General features: G+C 36.7%; 1 long non-coding RNA gene across 1 annotated transcript; it reads right to left on the reverse strand.

Moving 5' to 3' along the window:
- Positions 1 to 506: 506 nt before the first annotated feature.
- LOC129074483 (uncharacterized) lies at positions 507 to 3,353 on the reverse strand. Its single transcript, XR_008529541.1, has 3 exons — positions 3,213 to 3,353; positions 2,772 to 2,837; positions 507 to 633 (listed from the first exon to the last, which is right to left on the reverse strand). It is a non-coding gene; the product is annotated as an uncharacterized LOC129074483 (long non-coding RNA).
- Positions 3,354 to 15,733: the final 12,380 nt, after the last annotated feature.

Below are 15,733 nucleotides of genomic sequence, written 5' to 3' on the forward strand. Positions count from 1 at the left end.
CTAAAAGTGAATTTGTATTTTTGTATACCAACACAACCAAGATTACTAAAGTATAATTCAAATATGAGAAGCATTAATCTAAAATATACATGCCAGGAAAGAAAAGCAGGAACTGGAAACACTCTTCCAAAGGATGAAATCATAGGCTCAATATCCATAACTCAAGTTGAGTCTTGATATTACTTCTCTTATTTCAGACCATTACAAAACTCACCTTAATAGTACCAAAATTATAGTGGGAGGGAGAAATCCCTTATGGTTTAATGTTTTTTCCCATAATTAGCAATATTATATACTGTTTCTGGGAAAACACAGACTTTCTGAGGTCTTGAACTTTATTCTTGGCAGGTAGGAAGCCTTCCAGGTCATCTTTAAAGGCACATTTATTTTTGGTTCTTAAGTCTACACATGTTTTCTGTTAATAAGTTGGAATCTTAAACAAGATTGTTATTCATTCTATTTATTTACCTTAGAAAGTACTCATTTCTTCTGAAACAATGGTCCCTTTGAAAATGGGTGTTATTAAAATGGAGGGCAAATAGCCTTTCTTTCTCCAATCCATGTTTTTGCTTTCTCTGGAAGGATTGATAGACTTCAGCTCTTGTAGGATATTTCCTCTGAGTTAGTAGGGCTCTAATGAGAGAGGAAAAATGGGGAACATTTTTTGTCAGGGTGAGCATGGGCTGGTTGAGGGTACCCCAAAGGGAAGGTTTTTAGTTTGGATAGTCCTTCCTGTTGAGCAAAGTCAGAAGTGGAAGATAGACAGTCCCAGCTTGGTAACAGGAGATAATACAACAAGGTAGTTGACTCACAGGGAAATGAACTTACCTCTTTCATCGTGGCTATTTCACAGGCCTTTCCTGCTCAACAGATTCAAAACACAACCATTCACTTCTTGTTCCTCCTCCTATATTCCTGATCTCAATGAAAGTTCCACTATCCACCCCAGCAAGAAGGCAGAGAAACCTGGGGTCTCCTCTTGACTCTGTTCAGTCCGTTGTGCACCACAGCCAATCTATCGCCAAATCCTTTCAATTCCAGCTCATTTATCTCTCTCAAATGTTCTTCCCTGTTCTTCATTTACATAGTAAGAATATATGTTATCTCCTTTACAAATGTCTCCTGAGTGCCCCAGTCTTGTTATCAGTCTGATCGCTATACTTTCTAAAAGATACATTTGATCATCGCACTCTTTTGCTTAAAAGTATCCCCATTGCCTTCAAGAAAAAAGTATATAAACTCTCTTGAATGGCATATTTACCTCTCAGTCAGCACTATTGCTTCCTACCCTTGCTTTATTATAGTTTTTATCTTGAATGCCTCTTCCTTTATTTTTTTTTCCTTGGACGCTACCTGTCTTTCACATTTTGATCCAGCAGTTACTCCCTCCTGGAAATCTTTCCCTGACCCTCCTCCTGGCCCCCATCACAAAATTCTGCCAAGGTACCTTGTTTGACCTTGATGCAGCATTTTCATCTTGCTGACTCAGTGTCTATAGCCTAGTGTTAGGGTTAGGGTTAAAAATATCCCTATTGCTTTCAAGAAAAGAAAAAAATCTAAACTCACTCTAATGGCATATTTTCCTCTCAGTCAGCGCTCTTGCTTCCCGCCCTTGCTTCATTATAGTTTTTCATGTTGAACGCTCTCTCCTCCTCCTCCTTTATTTTCTTGGATATTGCTTGTCTTTTACATTTTGATTCAGCACTTTGCAGGTGAATGAAAGCAGGGAGTAGTCAAAAGAAAGGCACGCAGAGAAGGTGGAGTTGCAGGGACTACCTCCCCAGGGAGAAATAAGGTAGAGAAGGATATTTGAGACAGAAGGAATAACACGTGCAGGAGCACGGGAGAGCTTGCCTTGCTTAGAGAACTACAAGTGGTTTAGAGCTGCTAGAGAATGAAAGGTGAGATACAGAATTCTGTGTCATGAGCCTTGTTCAGAATTGTAAAACATTTGTTACAATCTGTGAGCAGCTTGTCTCAAAGGGTTGGAAAGGATTCCTGCTGTTTTTCTTGAGGCTTTAGGTAGAGCTGAGAATGAAGTGTCAAAACAGGATTACACAAAATAAGAGCCTTATGCACTTACAGTTAACAAATGAGCTTTTGAAAAAGTTTCCAATGCAGCTTGATTTTGCTATTTGTGAGAAATTATATATACTTCACATGTGTATATGTGTGTGTATGAACAAGGGTTGTTCATATGAGATGACAAGAGGTGCAATCTCACGATTCAAACTTGTGACATAAATGTCTTCTGTAAATATTGCTGCATATCTACGGAACTATGTAGAGCCTTCTTGTGAGGTAATATCAAAAGTTTAACTTTGAAAATATGAGCCAGCTCTTCACAACTCTAAATCCCTTATTTCCTTTTTAACTATCCTGCCTGTAAAATGGTTTGGTTGGAAAATCATACACTTTCTCTGCTGATTTCCAACACCGGACCACCGCCCCCCCTTGCCCCCCAGCCTTCCACTGCATAGAAAAGGACACAAGAAAAAGTGATACTGAGAAAAGGGAAAATTTGAAAAATGAGAATAGAAAAGGAGAGACTCAAAGGATATATTTAGAAAAAATGTTTTAAATAAGGTAAAGAATGTTTTAGAAAAAATAAAAAAGCATATTCACAATTTCAGGTAAAATAGGTTACTAGCTCAATGGAAATACTTAATTACTGTGGTTGAGGAAAATTGTCAAAGTGTAATTTCTTCATGCAAACAGTGTATGCAGGAAAAGATAAACTCTGCTTGGATTAACCTAGTGAGCAAACAGACCTCTTTGACCTTGCTGGAAGGTTCAGCTTTCCATCCCCCAGAGCACTGGAAAAGTCCAAACTGCATCTAGAACCAAGATGCCAAATAAAACGATCAGTCTATTTAATTGTTTTATATTATATCTAATATATGTCTATATATCTAATGTCTAATATATATCTAATGTATGTCTATGACAAAATTATTACCGAATATTCTGCTTTTCTTTTTCTTTTTACACCCTATTGTAGTTGTTTTTTCTTCTTGCCATCAGATAAGACTGCATGCGTATCTTTGAAAATATTCACAACGGGAAACATGCTTGCATTTATAACATCATCAAGCTGTTATTTCTTCAGTCCCTGATAGGATCTCTTAAAAATCTTCATTTGGGCCTAAAATTTCCCAGATTACTTTTAGTCCCTGATTCAATTTTGTTAGGAAAGTACAAAATTTACATACCAAGATTTTCCTTCTTCTGGAGTCAGTGCAAAAATTTTCCTTCCTGGGGTGTGGCCAAATCCTGATGAGTTTCCAGTTTCTGTGCAATCCAGGCCTGCCTTTGTCCTTTGCCTCCTTCTCTGCCTCCTTTCTGGAGGTACTGTCACTTTCTGAAGTGGACATGGGACATAGGGCATCACATGATCTTATTTTTTCTTTGGGGACTAGGCCAAAGCCGGTCTGCCTTAGGCCATCTGGTAATGTGTGGGTTCTGGACTCCATGCAGGAAAGATTTCACAATACAAGTCCAGGTGATTTTGAGAGTACGTTTACTAAAGCTGAGAGTACATTTATTAAAGCTGTGGACCGTGAAACAAGGAAGGGCCCAGGATAGGAGGAACCCCGGGAGAGAGACTAGGCGGGGCTGCGTTGGCTTCTCTAGAAATGTTATATGGAAAAGGTGTGAGCCAAGCCAAAGATATGGAAAAGGTGTAAGCGAAGGCAAGGCTGCTATCAGCTCACTGGAAAGTCAGTGGAAAGGGTCCTTGGGGACAGGTTAAGGGGGTTAGCCCAGAAGGAACTACAGTTATCCACTGCTCGCCTGGTTGCAAATCTCATGGGGACCTTTAGAGTTTAGTAGATGAATGCTTGTGGGGGAGAAAGAGGAGGGAGGAAAAGGCGCAGCTGAGCTCCCCAGAGGGAGAACATGCCCATGTGGTCTTAAAGTGCCTCAGTGAAGTTTCCAAGGAGGTTAGTAAGACTTTGAAACCACTATTTGCTGTTTTTTTGCCTCGTTTTTCTCTATCATGTAATTAGCCTGGGTTCTCAGGTGCAGACAGATGGAGCATCAACTGGTGACTCAGTGGTAAAGCTGGTTTAGGAAGAACACAGCTTCTTGATCCTTTGTTTTTATTTTTATTTTCCTCAATATTTGATTTTATTAATTTAACATTTCTTAATATTTTATTTTTCTCTATATTTTGGCTTTGGTTATTTATTAGGGAAATAAGAGAGCATCTAATTTTATACTTTAAGTCACTTTTATACATATAACTGAAAAAAAGACCAAATTTGTAATATTTCATTTGTAGTTAGTTACATAAATATGCACATATTAAAATGGACAAGTTAGGGGTTATTGTAACATTGCTTAGATTAGAAGTAGCTGTTTCATTTGTTGTTTTTTAAATAACTGGAAAACCTAAGTAACACCAGTTTTCAAAACACACTATTCTCATTTCTATAAAATGGATGAAAAAGATAAGATGAGCTGTTAACTTATTTATACACGTAACATTTAAAAAAAATTTATTGTATTTTTTTCTATTAGCATTTAGTTGTATCCCATCCCCCCTGCCCCCTGGAATCACTATACTGTTGTCCATGTCCATGACTCCTTTTTCGTTTTTGCTCAATCCGTCCAACCCCCTCAGCCCCCCTGCTTCCCTCACTTGTTGTCTGGCTCTCTATGAGTCTGTCTCTATTTTGCTTGTAGGTTCAGTTTGTTCATTAAATTCCACATATGAGCTAAATCTCATGGTATTTGTCTCTCTCTGACTGGCTTATTTCACTTAGCATAATGTTCTCCAGATCCTTCCATACTGTCACAAAGGGTAAAATTTTCTTTTTTATGGCCGAGTAGTATTTCATTGTGTAAAGGTCCTGCAGTTGTTCGATCCACTCATCTACTGATAAACACCAGCTGCTGCCATATCTTAGCCATTGTAAATAATGCTGCAATGAACATAGGGGTGCTTATGTTCTTTTGAATTAGAGTTTGGGGTTCCTTCGGATAAATCCCTGGAAGTGGGATCACTGGGTCAAAAGGCAGATCCATTTTTAATTTTCTGAGGTATCTCCATACTGCTTTCCACAGTGGCTGCACCAATCTGCATTCCAACAGTGCAAAAGGGTTTCCCTTTCTCCACATCGTTGCCAGCACTTGTTGTTTGTTGATATATTGATGATAGCCATTCTGACAGGTGTGAGATGATATCTCATTGTAGTTTTAATTTGCATTTCTCTGATGATTAGTGACATTGAGCATCTTTTCATATGTCTACTAGCCATCTGTATGTCCTCTTTGGAGAAGTGTCTATTCAGGTCCTTTGCCCATTTTCTAATTCGGTTGGTTTTTTTGGTGTTCAGTTTTGTAAGGTCTTTATAAATTTTTGATGTTAACCCTTTCTCAGCTGTATCAGCAAATATACTCTCCCAATCCATGAGTTGTCTTTTTATTTTGTTGATATTTTCCTTTGTTGTGCTAAAACTTTTTATTTTGATGCAGTCTCATGTGTTTATTGCTTTGTCATTGTTTCCCTTACCTAGGGAGATATATCCGATAAAAAATTACTATGAGCAATGTCTAACATTTTGCTGCTTATGTTTTCTTACAGGATTTTTATGGTTTGGGGTCTAACATTTAAGTCTTTGATCCATTTTGAATTTATTCTTGTGTGTGGTGTAAGAAGGTCGTCTAGTTTTATTTTCTTGCATGCCTCTGTCCAATTTTCCCAACACCATTTATTGAATAAACTATCTTTAGCCTATTGTATGTGCTTGCTTCCTCTGTCGAATATTAATTGACTATAAAGGTGTAGGTTTATTTCTGGGCTCTCTATTCTGTTCCATTGACCTCTATGCCTTTTTGTTTATGCCAGTACCATGCCGTTTTGATTACTCTGGCTTTATAATACAGTTGAATACTAGGTGGCATCATTCCCCCAACTTTGTTGTTCTTTCTCAGAATCACTGTTGCAATGTAGGGCCTTTTGTGGTTCCATATAAGTTTTTGAAATATTTGTTCTAGTTCTGTGAAATACACCATTGGAATCTTGATAGGAATTGTATTGAATCTATAAATTGCTTTGGATAATGTAGACATTTTAATAATGTTAATTCTTCCTACCCATGAACACGTATATGCTTCTACTTACTTGTATCTTCTTCAGTTTCTTTCTTCAGTGTCTTATAATTTTCTGAGTACAGGTCTTCTACATCTTTGGTCAGGTTTATTCCTAGGAATTTTATTTGTTTGAAGCAACTGTGAATGATTGTTTTCTTAATTTCCCATTCTGTTAGTTTGTTATTGGCATATGAAAATGTAACTGTTTTCTGGATATTAATTTTGTATCCTGCTACTTTGCTGAATTCGTTTATCAGCCCTAGAAGTTTCTTGGTGAATATTTGGGGCTCTCTATGTAGAATATCATGTCATCTGTAAATAAAGACATTTTATTTCTTCCTTTCCAATTTAGATGCCTTTATTTCTTTTTCTTGTTGATTGCTGTGGCTAGGACTACCAGTACTATGTTGATTAAAAGAGGTGAAAGCAGATGTCTCTGTCCTTTTTCCAGTCTTGAGAGAAACAGTTGTAGTTTTTGCCTGTTGAGTATGATGCTGGCAGTGTGTTTGTCATATATGACCTTTATTATGTTTAGGTGTGTTCCCTCTATTCCCACTTTGCTGTGAGTTTTTATCATAAATGGGTGTTGGGTTTTGTCAAGCACTTTTTCTCCATCTATTGATATGATCATGTGGTTTTTGTCCTTCATTTTATGTGGTGAATGATATTTATTGATTTGCAAAAGTGGTACCAACCTTGCATTCCCAGAATAAATCCCAGTTCATCATGGTTTATGATATTTTTGATGCATTGCTATATTTGGTTTGCTAATATTTTGTTGAGAATTTTAGCATCGATGCTCATCATATGCATGACATTTAAATAAAGTCCTCATGACCAAAAAAAATGGCTTTCTTATTTAGTATCCATCTTTAACTTCCTCAGTGATGTTCTTAATATCCTTGATAAAATTTTTTGACTTTCTCTTTTCTCTTCCTGAAGTATACTTCTAGGTTTTATGTTCTGGCAAGCAGTTGTCCTGGTCACAAATTCCCTCCACAATTTCTAGAGTCTTTTGGTTAGCCTGCTAGCAGGCTGTTCTGCAGAATTGAGAAACCATTTGGTGATGTGAGCTAGAGACTTTTGGCTAGTCCTCTCTTGGACCTGGGAGGAGGGTCTAGAGCCGGGTGTGGCCTTCACCTCAGGAAGCCTCCTTTTGGTGGGTGTAAGAAATGCAGAAAAGCAGTATTGTACTTCTGCACAGGTTCTGGCTATCACTTAGAATTTAATTACAGGTGGGTCTAGAGAAGACCCTTAATCATGGAGTCTGCTTTGGGAAAGGATGGACTGATTTTAAATCAAGGTGAGGCAAAGTTCTGAACACACTCAAATAATAATGTTATCTCTCAGATTTGGGCCATTTAAATATTGGGCATAATGTGTGATATACAAAGGCTGATAGAGAATTCAGTGTAATATAGTATTAATTCATTTATTTATTCAGTTAATATTTATTGAGTAGATTCTTTAAGGCAGGTGCTGTGATAGCTGCCAGTAGATGCTGATAGACATAAGCAAACACAGCACAGCCTCTGCTTTAATGCGGTCTCTTTAAAAAATATGATGCTTCTAGGTATATGACATTAATAAAAGCAAGAGAGTACTTATTTTTAAAATATTTCCTATTTTTACTTTGATGAAACAAAAATCATGTATAAGCAGGTGATTAGCTAATTGGCATTTTCCTGGCTACTTTAACAGAACAAATTTATTTACTTTTAGAAATTATTAATTTAAATAACTTAAAAAATAATTAAAATAGTTTGAAAAGAATATTTTGTATTTTGGTAGCCCATATATATACATTTTTATCCAAAAAGTATAAAAAACATAAATCTCAAGAAAAATGGAATTCTTTAAAGCTTTTTGGAATTTATTTCAGAAACACTGATAATTCTAGATCTATTACCAATAACTTAGTTAAATGTTCCTTTTTTTTCTTTATTATCTTTGATTATTTTTCGATCCTTTAATTTTTCTTTCAGAAGAGCTCCTGGATTTCCATTTGAAAACCTGGTTTAAATCTAGGCTTTATTCCTCGTGGTTGCGTAACTTTGGCAAGTCACATTTACCCAATCTTGGCCTAGTTTCTTCATCTGTAAAATGATAGGATTATGTTGAATAATAGTCAAGGTCCTTTCCAATTTTAACATTCTCCAGTTCTTCAATCTACTCGATTTGAGGGTAGAATGAAGACACATGGACATGAACACATATTGAGATATGCTATTAAAAATAGAAACAATCCAGAAATTTTGGATTTAGTTGGTGTTATAAATGAGTTCTTGTTCACTTATACCACAACACAATTTCTGTAATCTGCTAGATTTATACTTTACCAACTCATATTTTCCAAAGAAAATGCATATGTCTGAGGAAACCAGGCATTTGGAATGAATGTAGCACTTAATCACAGAAATTCAGAGCTCCCCAAAATTAGCGATACCAACATTGTTCTTTGTAAGAGCAGGTATAGCTCAGATACTGTTGCTCTAAGATTACCTCCCAAATCATAGCTGCACACAGCACTAGCCTGCAGGTGTGCTCTTGACTTAAGGCACAGTATCCCAGCTCACTTCTGACATCTCTTCAGTCTTTCCTGATTTCTTCCTGAATTGGAAACACTCTTCCTTCTTTATGCTCCAGTTCACATGTGTTCAGTCTTATATTAAAATTAGCTGTGCACGGTCCTCTCTTTCAGTAGTTCCTAAGCTCTGAGATAAACAAACGCATCCGTCTTATTTATCTATGTATAAAACTATGGCGCCTAGCACAAAGTAGTCACCCTGTCATTTTTGTTGAAGTGAATACAAAGTTCAAATCAGTAGCTAGGACTACTGAAGTTGAAAACAACTACAAAAGCGTTGTGTTTTATCTCCTTAAATTCCAGTGCAGGGTCACAGCTTAATAGAGGTATTAAAATCTGACCTCAATGGCATCCAGTGAAGAGTCTGATTCCTGCTAATGTATGGGACTCTTGAAAGCTCAGTCTAACCGAAAACAGATTCTTGCCTTGGATTCTGGAAAGTGACTCCAGATGTTTTTGTAGTTGCGCAAGGGATGACGTTCCCCTTTGGTTAGCCCAGTCAGTGATCCACTTTCCCACCTGGGCTGTTTACATTCTCTCATAGAGCCTGGCCGTGGTTTATACTATTTCATCACATGATTCATTACTTGTCATTGTAGGCCCAAGACTTTATGTTGCACAAAAAAGTGCTAGCCTGAATAAAGAATAAGACACTAAATACTCATGACATAGAAAGGGTTAGTAGTAGTATATACTGCTCTCTCCCCTTTTTGCAAATCTCATTCTTCTCAGTTAAAATCACTTATATCTTTTTCAGTGGTTTCTTCTATAAGTAGAGTAATGTGTTTATACTGCTATTTCTTAATTAACTAATCAATTTTATTATTAGTGATTTTTATGCTCCAAATGCTGTGGATTTAATTTATTGAAACACTGTTCAACTTCCATTCTTTCTCTCAATGTTTGGTATTATATTTTTAGCTTAGGGTTTTTAATTCTAACTTTTCCATGCCTGCAATAATAGTGTTTATTTCTTGTTCCCTCAACTTTAGATGTATCTCTTCAGTCAATACTATGTAACATTGTGATAATATTCAGTGGCCCTTTCAAAGTTATGTCTTGTATATTTCTACCTTTTTTTCCTTTAAATAATTTATGTTCCTCAGTTTTCTCTATTCTCTTTCTGGAACTCCAACTGGCTGAAATTTTGTGGATTGATACTTTGTGACTCTTCTCATCTGTTTCATCTTTTTATTTTCCTATCCTATGTTTTGATATATTAAAAAAGATTTTACTACCCCTTTATAATTTTTCATCTTTGCACTTAAAAAATTTGTTAGTTGCTATAACCTATCATAGTTTTATAGATTCTTTTTCTTCTTTTTAAGGTTACAGCCTCATTAAAAAATTCACAAGGAGTCTAATTAGAATTTTAACTGATTTTTTAAAAAAATTATTTATCCTCACCCAAGGACATGCTTATTGATTTTAGAGAGAGGGGAAGTGAGAAAGAGAAAGAGAGACATTGATTGGTTACCCCTCATTTGCACCCTGACTGGGAACCAAACCTTCAAACTAGACATGTTTGTGCCCTGACCAAGAATTGAACCCATGACCCTTCGATTTACGGGACAGTGCTCCAACCAGCTGAGCCACACCTGCCAGGGCTAATTAGAATTTTAAAAAAATAAGAAGATTTTTCCTGTTCCTTACATTTCCACTATAGCCTTCTGGGTCTAGGGCTCTGACTTTATCTTGACCTTTCTCTTTAATGTTGTTAGTCTTCCTCAGATATTTGGTAGTCCTTGCTATCAGTTTCTATTTTAGGCTAAATGTTTAGGCTGATTAACCCAGGTCTCCTTGGCTGCTCTATAGGTCAATTTCTTTTCCCAGCATGCCTCTTCCCTGAAGGCTCTTTGTATGTAGGTATGGCTTATTATCTGCAGAATTTGCATAAGAGTGAGTAGGTGAGGGACTGAGAAACCAGGGCTTACCCTAGCAACCTGTACTTAAAGCAGTTTACTCAATTCCTGTAAGTGCCTGTGCTATTGTTATGTTGTAGGAGTGGACACTGGGTCCTGGGGTGGTTGTACATGTGTATGTAGGGCTACTTAGTGCAACTGTGTTATTGAAGGACTTCCAGTGACCCCCACCCTTATTTTTACTTTCTCCCACTTCAACTCCTCTCTGTGAGCTGGGAGCCCCTCCAAAATCCCTTCGGAAATTAAGCTCTGCTTTTCGCTGTGGCCCCCTTCTGCTGTTCTGTGTTGTGGCCTCCTATGCTCCATTTCATGTATCCAAAGGATTGTTCGCTCTCTGTTCCTATGAATTTGTGGATTTATCTCTCTTGTTCTCTTTCCTGTTAAGGCTTCATTCCCGTTGGAATTTTCTTTATAGGCTTTTTTCTTGTCTCAGGAGGAAGGTGGGACCTCCTGAGTTGTGAACCCACTATGTTGAACTAGAGCTCTTTTCCCATACTCTTGCTATTGGTGCTAGTTCCCGGTTTGATGAGAACTTTAGTAAGCTCGGAAGGACATTATTCTAAAGAGGGATGTCACATATAAGATAGTGAGAAATTATAACTTCTCAGTTGAGACAGAAACATGATCGTGCATGAGGCACTTGAACTGTATGACCCAATAATAACAGGCACACAGGGTTGCTTATGTACCAGGCACTGTTCCAAGCACTTCATATACTCATATATTAACTCCTTCAATTCTTATAATAACAGTATAAGGAAAAAATCCTATAATTGTCCCCATTTTACAGATGAGAAAACTGAGGCATAGAAAGGTTAAGTAACTTGTCCAGGGTGATGCAACTAATGAGTAAAAATACCAAGATTCACGTTTATCTCCAGAGACTGAGAGTTTAACCTTTATGCTATATTGTCTCCACACCATTAAAAAAAAATTAGCCATGAGGATATAGTAAAGGTGAGGTATTAAATAATGTTTGGTGAAATATTTTCTTGAAAAAATAGTGACTTTTTCAAGGGAACACTGAAAAAATAAATATAATTTTATGGTGGTATGGAGGGCTGAATTAGAAAATTCTGAATACACAATTAAAAATACTCTCAATGGGAAGAAACTGGGGAGCAGTTAGAGGACCTGGCCATATCTGCACTATAAGCTCTCTGATAAGGCTGAAAGATAGACACGTAAATTCTGGAAGGGAGAGCACTCAACGAAGGAGAATACAAAGGAGTGGGGCAAGAATTTCAAGAGAGTTAAAGCCAAGGATTAGCTGAGGTTCGCAAAAACCACTAGAAACAGCAGCAGCAATTTTTAGAGCTATTTTCAGGAAAATAGATAGATGAAAATTATAGGTCTATTGCTTGAGAATGATAGTATCATGTTAAAAGAAAACACTGCACTTCCACTTTTCTTCTCTCTATACCAAGAACAACCTTTAAGCTGGCAACATGAAGAGATCATTGCATTAAGAGGTCATTGACATCCGCAATAAGCAAAGCTTAACAATAACTTAACCTATTTTAGATAAATTCAAATCCCCAGACCCAGATTACATTTTAGGTAATAAACTCAATGATATTATTATAGCACTATCATAACTGAGAAATTTTGGAGAATAAGGACAATAATTTAAAAGAATGAAGAAAGGTACATATGACCTCAATTTTCAAAATGGGGGATGTGATGGGCTATATTATGTGTTTAAAATATTTGCTACTTTTTTCTGCAGGCACTTTTCAATGGGGTCCTTTTGTGCAAGAAGATTATGTTTTCTTTGTTCCATTCCAGTGTCAGACTTAACTGTATGTCTTACTGCAGCCAATGGAACTGAAGAGAGATTCTACTTCCAAGTAGAATCTTTAAGGAACACCATGTTTTCTGCTGTCACTGTTAAAAATATATTACCAATTACTTTAATGACAGCACAGAAGTTGTATTTCTTTCTTTTTCATTTTATTATTTATTTTTATTAAAGTTTCAAGTTTAATAGGTAAATGGAGGAAACATGAGAACTTTAAAGGATATAAAAGTGAAGGTGCCTCTTATTTCAAAGGCATATTCTAAGGTCATATATTTTAGAACTCTAAGATCCCAGAATTTTAGCTGATATTTTACAGATAAAAATCAATATCCGAATGGTAATGCTGTATAGCTAGTTGGAAGTGGTCAAGGCCGGAACTTAAGTGTCTTGCATCCTAGTCTTCATGTTTTCCCCCTCTGCATTGAAAAAGAAAGTATACTTCTCAAGTTTACGTAACATAGGACTCATTACATAAGATGCTCTGTGGAGAAGAGGTTCAATATGTTGGAATTGAAAATTATATAATCTGTTAAAAAGATAATGTAACAAATGTGATATAAGTTATAACTTAAAATTGTATAACTTGAATAAATGCTAACCTGAAGTTGTATTTTTAAACACAAGATTTATTGAGCGAAGGAGACCTGCTTGTTAGAAAATAGCTGAAAACAGGTAGTAAGGATCAGTCCAAACCTCAAATAAATCCATGTTCTGGTGTCTCTATGAAAGCGAAGGTGTTCTGAAGCTATATTAATAGATGTTTGGTGTCCATGTTAATAAAGATTATGTATTAGTTTTGGCACCCTGCTTTAATAGGAATATTGATAAAACCCAAGAGTTTGGGGTCAGTTTATTGAGTAGAGCTGAGCAGGAAGAGAAAATGTGTCTAACCTAGAGCAAAGGGTACCTGGCCTGATAACAGAAAGGCTGGAAGAGAAGGAAAAGGTAATAATTGCAAATGTGTTTATACCTAAGGGAGGGGGCTGGATAACATTTATATATCAAGATCTGCCTGGCTGCTTTAAGACCCCTGACCAGGTGGCTGCTTTCCTGGTAAACCCTGCTCCCTGATGATATTAAGTTATAAATACGTAGAAGAGACACACTGAATAAATGCACATTATGAAAGTGCTTTCTAATTTTGGATGATCATCAGGATCATTTGGGAAACTTGAAGAAATACAGATACTGAACCATACCTCAGACCTACTGAACCATAATTCCTGGTGGTGGGAGCTGGGAATTTGTATTTTCATAAAACTCAGTTGATTCTAATGATCTAATTATTTTGGTTTTCTGTGAGCCACTGTATCTTGTGGTGGGTCCTTGAGAGTTAAGAGTTAGAGAACGTTGGTTTATCAGCACGGGGGGCAAAGGTCAGAGCAGTGGTTCCCGGATTTTGGTCTTTATGGACCAGTACAAGTCTTAAAGATCAACGTACAATGGCTAACTTCCTAGTAGAATAAACCAGGCAACCAAGCGAACTACCTATTATCCTTATACTTTCATTGAAAAATGAAATTAAATTTAAATAGGTCCTGGGCAGGACATAATATAGGAAGAAAGCACAGTCTTTTAGATCAAATGAACTTACTCATTTTTCTCATGTCACCTTGGACTGATGAAAATTTTTTCACATAGGGACATTATTCCACATGTCAGTATTTGAGAACCAATAGTACACGGTATGTACAGTTCCATATGGCCTCCGGCAACATGCCACTCTATTCCTCTGCAGGGTCAAGTGGCTCATAAGCTGGTTTAGGGACACTAGTTTCAACAGAGGTGGAAGAGAAGGACCTGAAGAGAGGCCATAGATGCTGTGGTAGGTGCAGGGATACCTTCGATGATAAAGGGTTTGTGAGCAGATGTTGAAACTGGCTGTTTGGCTGTAGAAGAAAAACTTGTGGGGGCCTGAAAGCTGTATGAAAATGCATGAAGGGCTTTCATGTATAATAACACTTGTTGTATCAGAGGGCAGAACTGACCCTGTGCAAGGAAGCCACTGCCAGGCCCATTTCAGTTTAATGTAAACAAAAGCTTTCAGACCATCAGGCCTTCCCAATAAAGGTTAACAAACTACATGGAGATTGCTTCTTCTGGAAGAGCTCAAAACACACCTGAGTAACAGTTTGTTAGGAATGTGGATAAAGGGGCTGTGGACGGACTGTTTCCTAAGCTTGGCAGGCCTGGATAACACCTGGGAAGCTTTGTAAACAAATACAGATTTCTAGACTCCACTTAGATCTATAAAAACAGAATCTCTACCAATGGGCCTCAGGAATCTCCATGTTAAATATGCTCTCCAGGGAATTCTAAGATGCAGCCTTGGAAAACAGACAAGTGAACTCCAAAGTCTTGAAGGATCTGTGATGAATAAGTGTATAACACTTGTAAAGATGTAGCATTTTGTTATAGCATCAATATTTGAATATCTACTTAATATAACATGTTTTATTATTGGTTACTTAAAAGTTATGTCTGAAACAATCAGTTATCTGAACATCAATACAAACTGAAACACTGACTTGTTTTTAAAACAAGATCTGCTTTGAGCTTGAAAGAGGAACTAGATTCACATGAGGAAAAAGAGTCATGGACTTAATTATAAAACATGGATGTGTAAAATTGCCAAACAGATAACATGTTTGTGCCAAAATTTTTTATTTACAAGATCATTCATTGACTCATTCTTTCCAGTCTCAAAGAGCATTTCAGTTTAATATGGTATTAAATATACGTTTATTCCTGTGAAAGATGAGTTACACTTGGCCTTTAGTTATTTTGAAATAATTTTTCGTTTTCATGAATATTTTATTCCATTGTAGCTTGAGGTTAGATAATTGGGAAGGACAACATGGTCTTTATCAGGCAAAATGTCATCCATTCAAATTAGAAAGAGACCAGCCCTCAGTTGTTTTTTCCGTTTCCCTGTCCACCCCCAACCCTCCGCCTGCCCCCAGGTCTCTTTCTCAGCTCCTACCACTTCATATTCTGTCTCCAGAGGAACACAGTCTCCCAACTTCTCACCTACTCATCTAAAAGACACACAATTTTTTTTTGATATTGTTTTTAGGGATTTACCTTTTTTATGTAGAAGAATTCAAGCTGAATGCAAATTAAAAAAATATAGAAACTTCCTCAATTTATTCCACCAAAGAAATGAAGTAAGGAAGGTAACTTTTCCTTTTTATTAAATTGTAAGTAGAGCTGAAGGGGGTAGAACATGTTTTCAACACTTTTTTTAAAGGAAAAAATATGTTCATATGGCTGTTGATGAGAATATAATAAAATCTAATGTTTATTCAGCTGTTGCTATGTGCTGAG

This window comes from Pteronotus mesoamericanus, unplaced genomic scaffold (genome assembly GCF_021234165.1).
Source record: "Pteronotus mesoamericanus isolate MK-2021 breed Mesoamerican mustached bat unplaced genomic scaffold, CSHL_Meso_final contig_50, whole genome shotgun sequence".
NCBI classification, from domain to species: domain Eukaryota; kingdom Metazoa; phylum Chordata; class Mammalia; order Chiroptera; family Mormoopidae; genus Pteronotus; species Pteronotus mesoamericanus.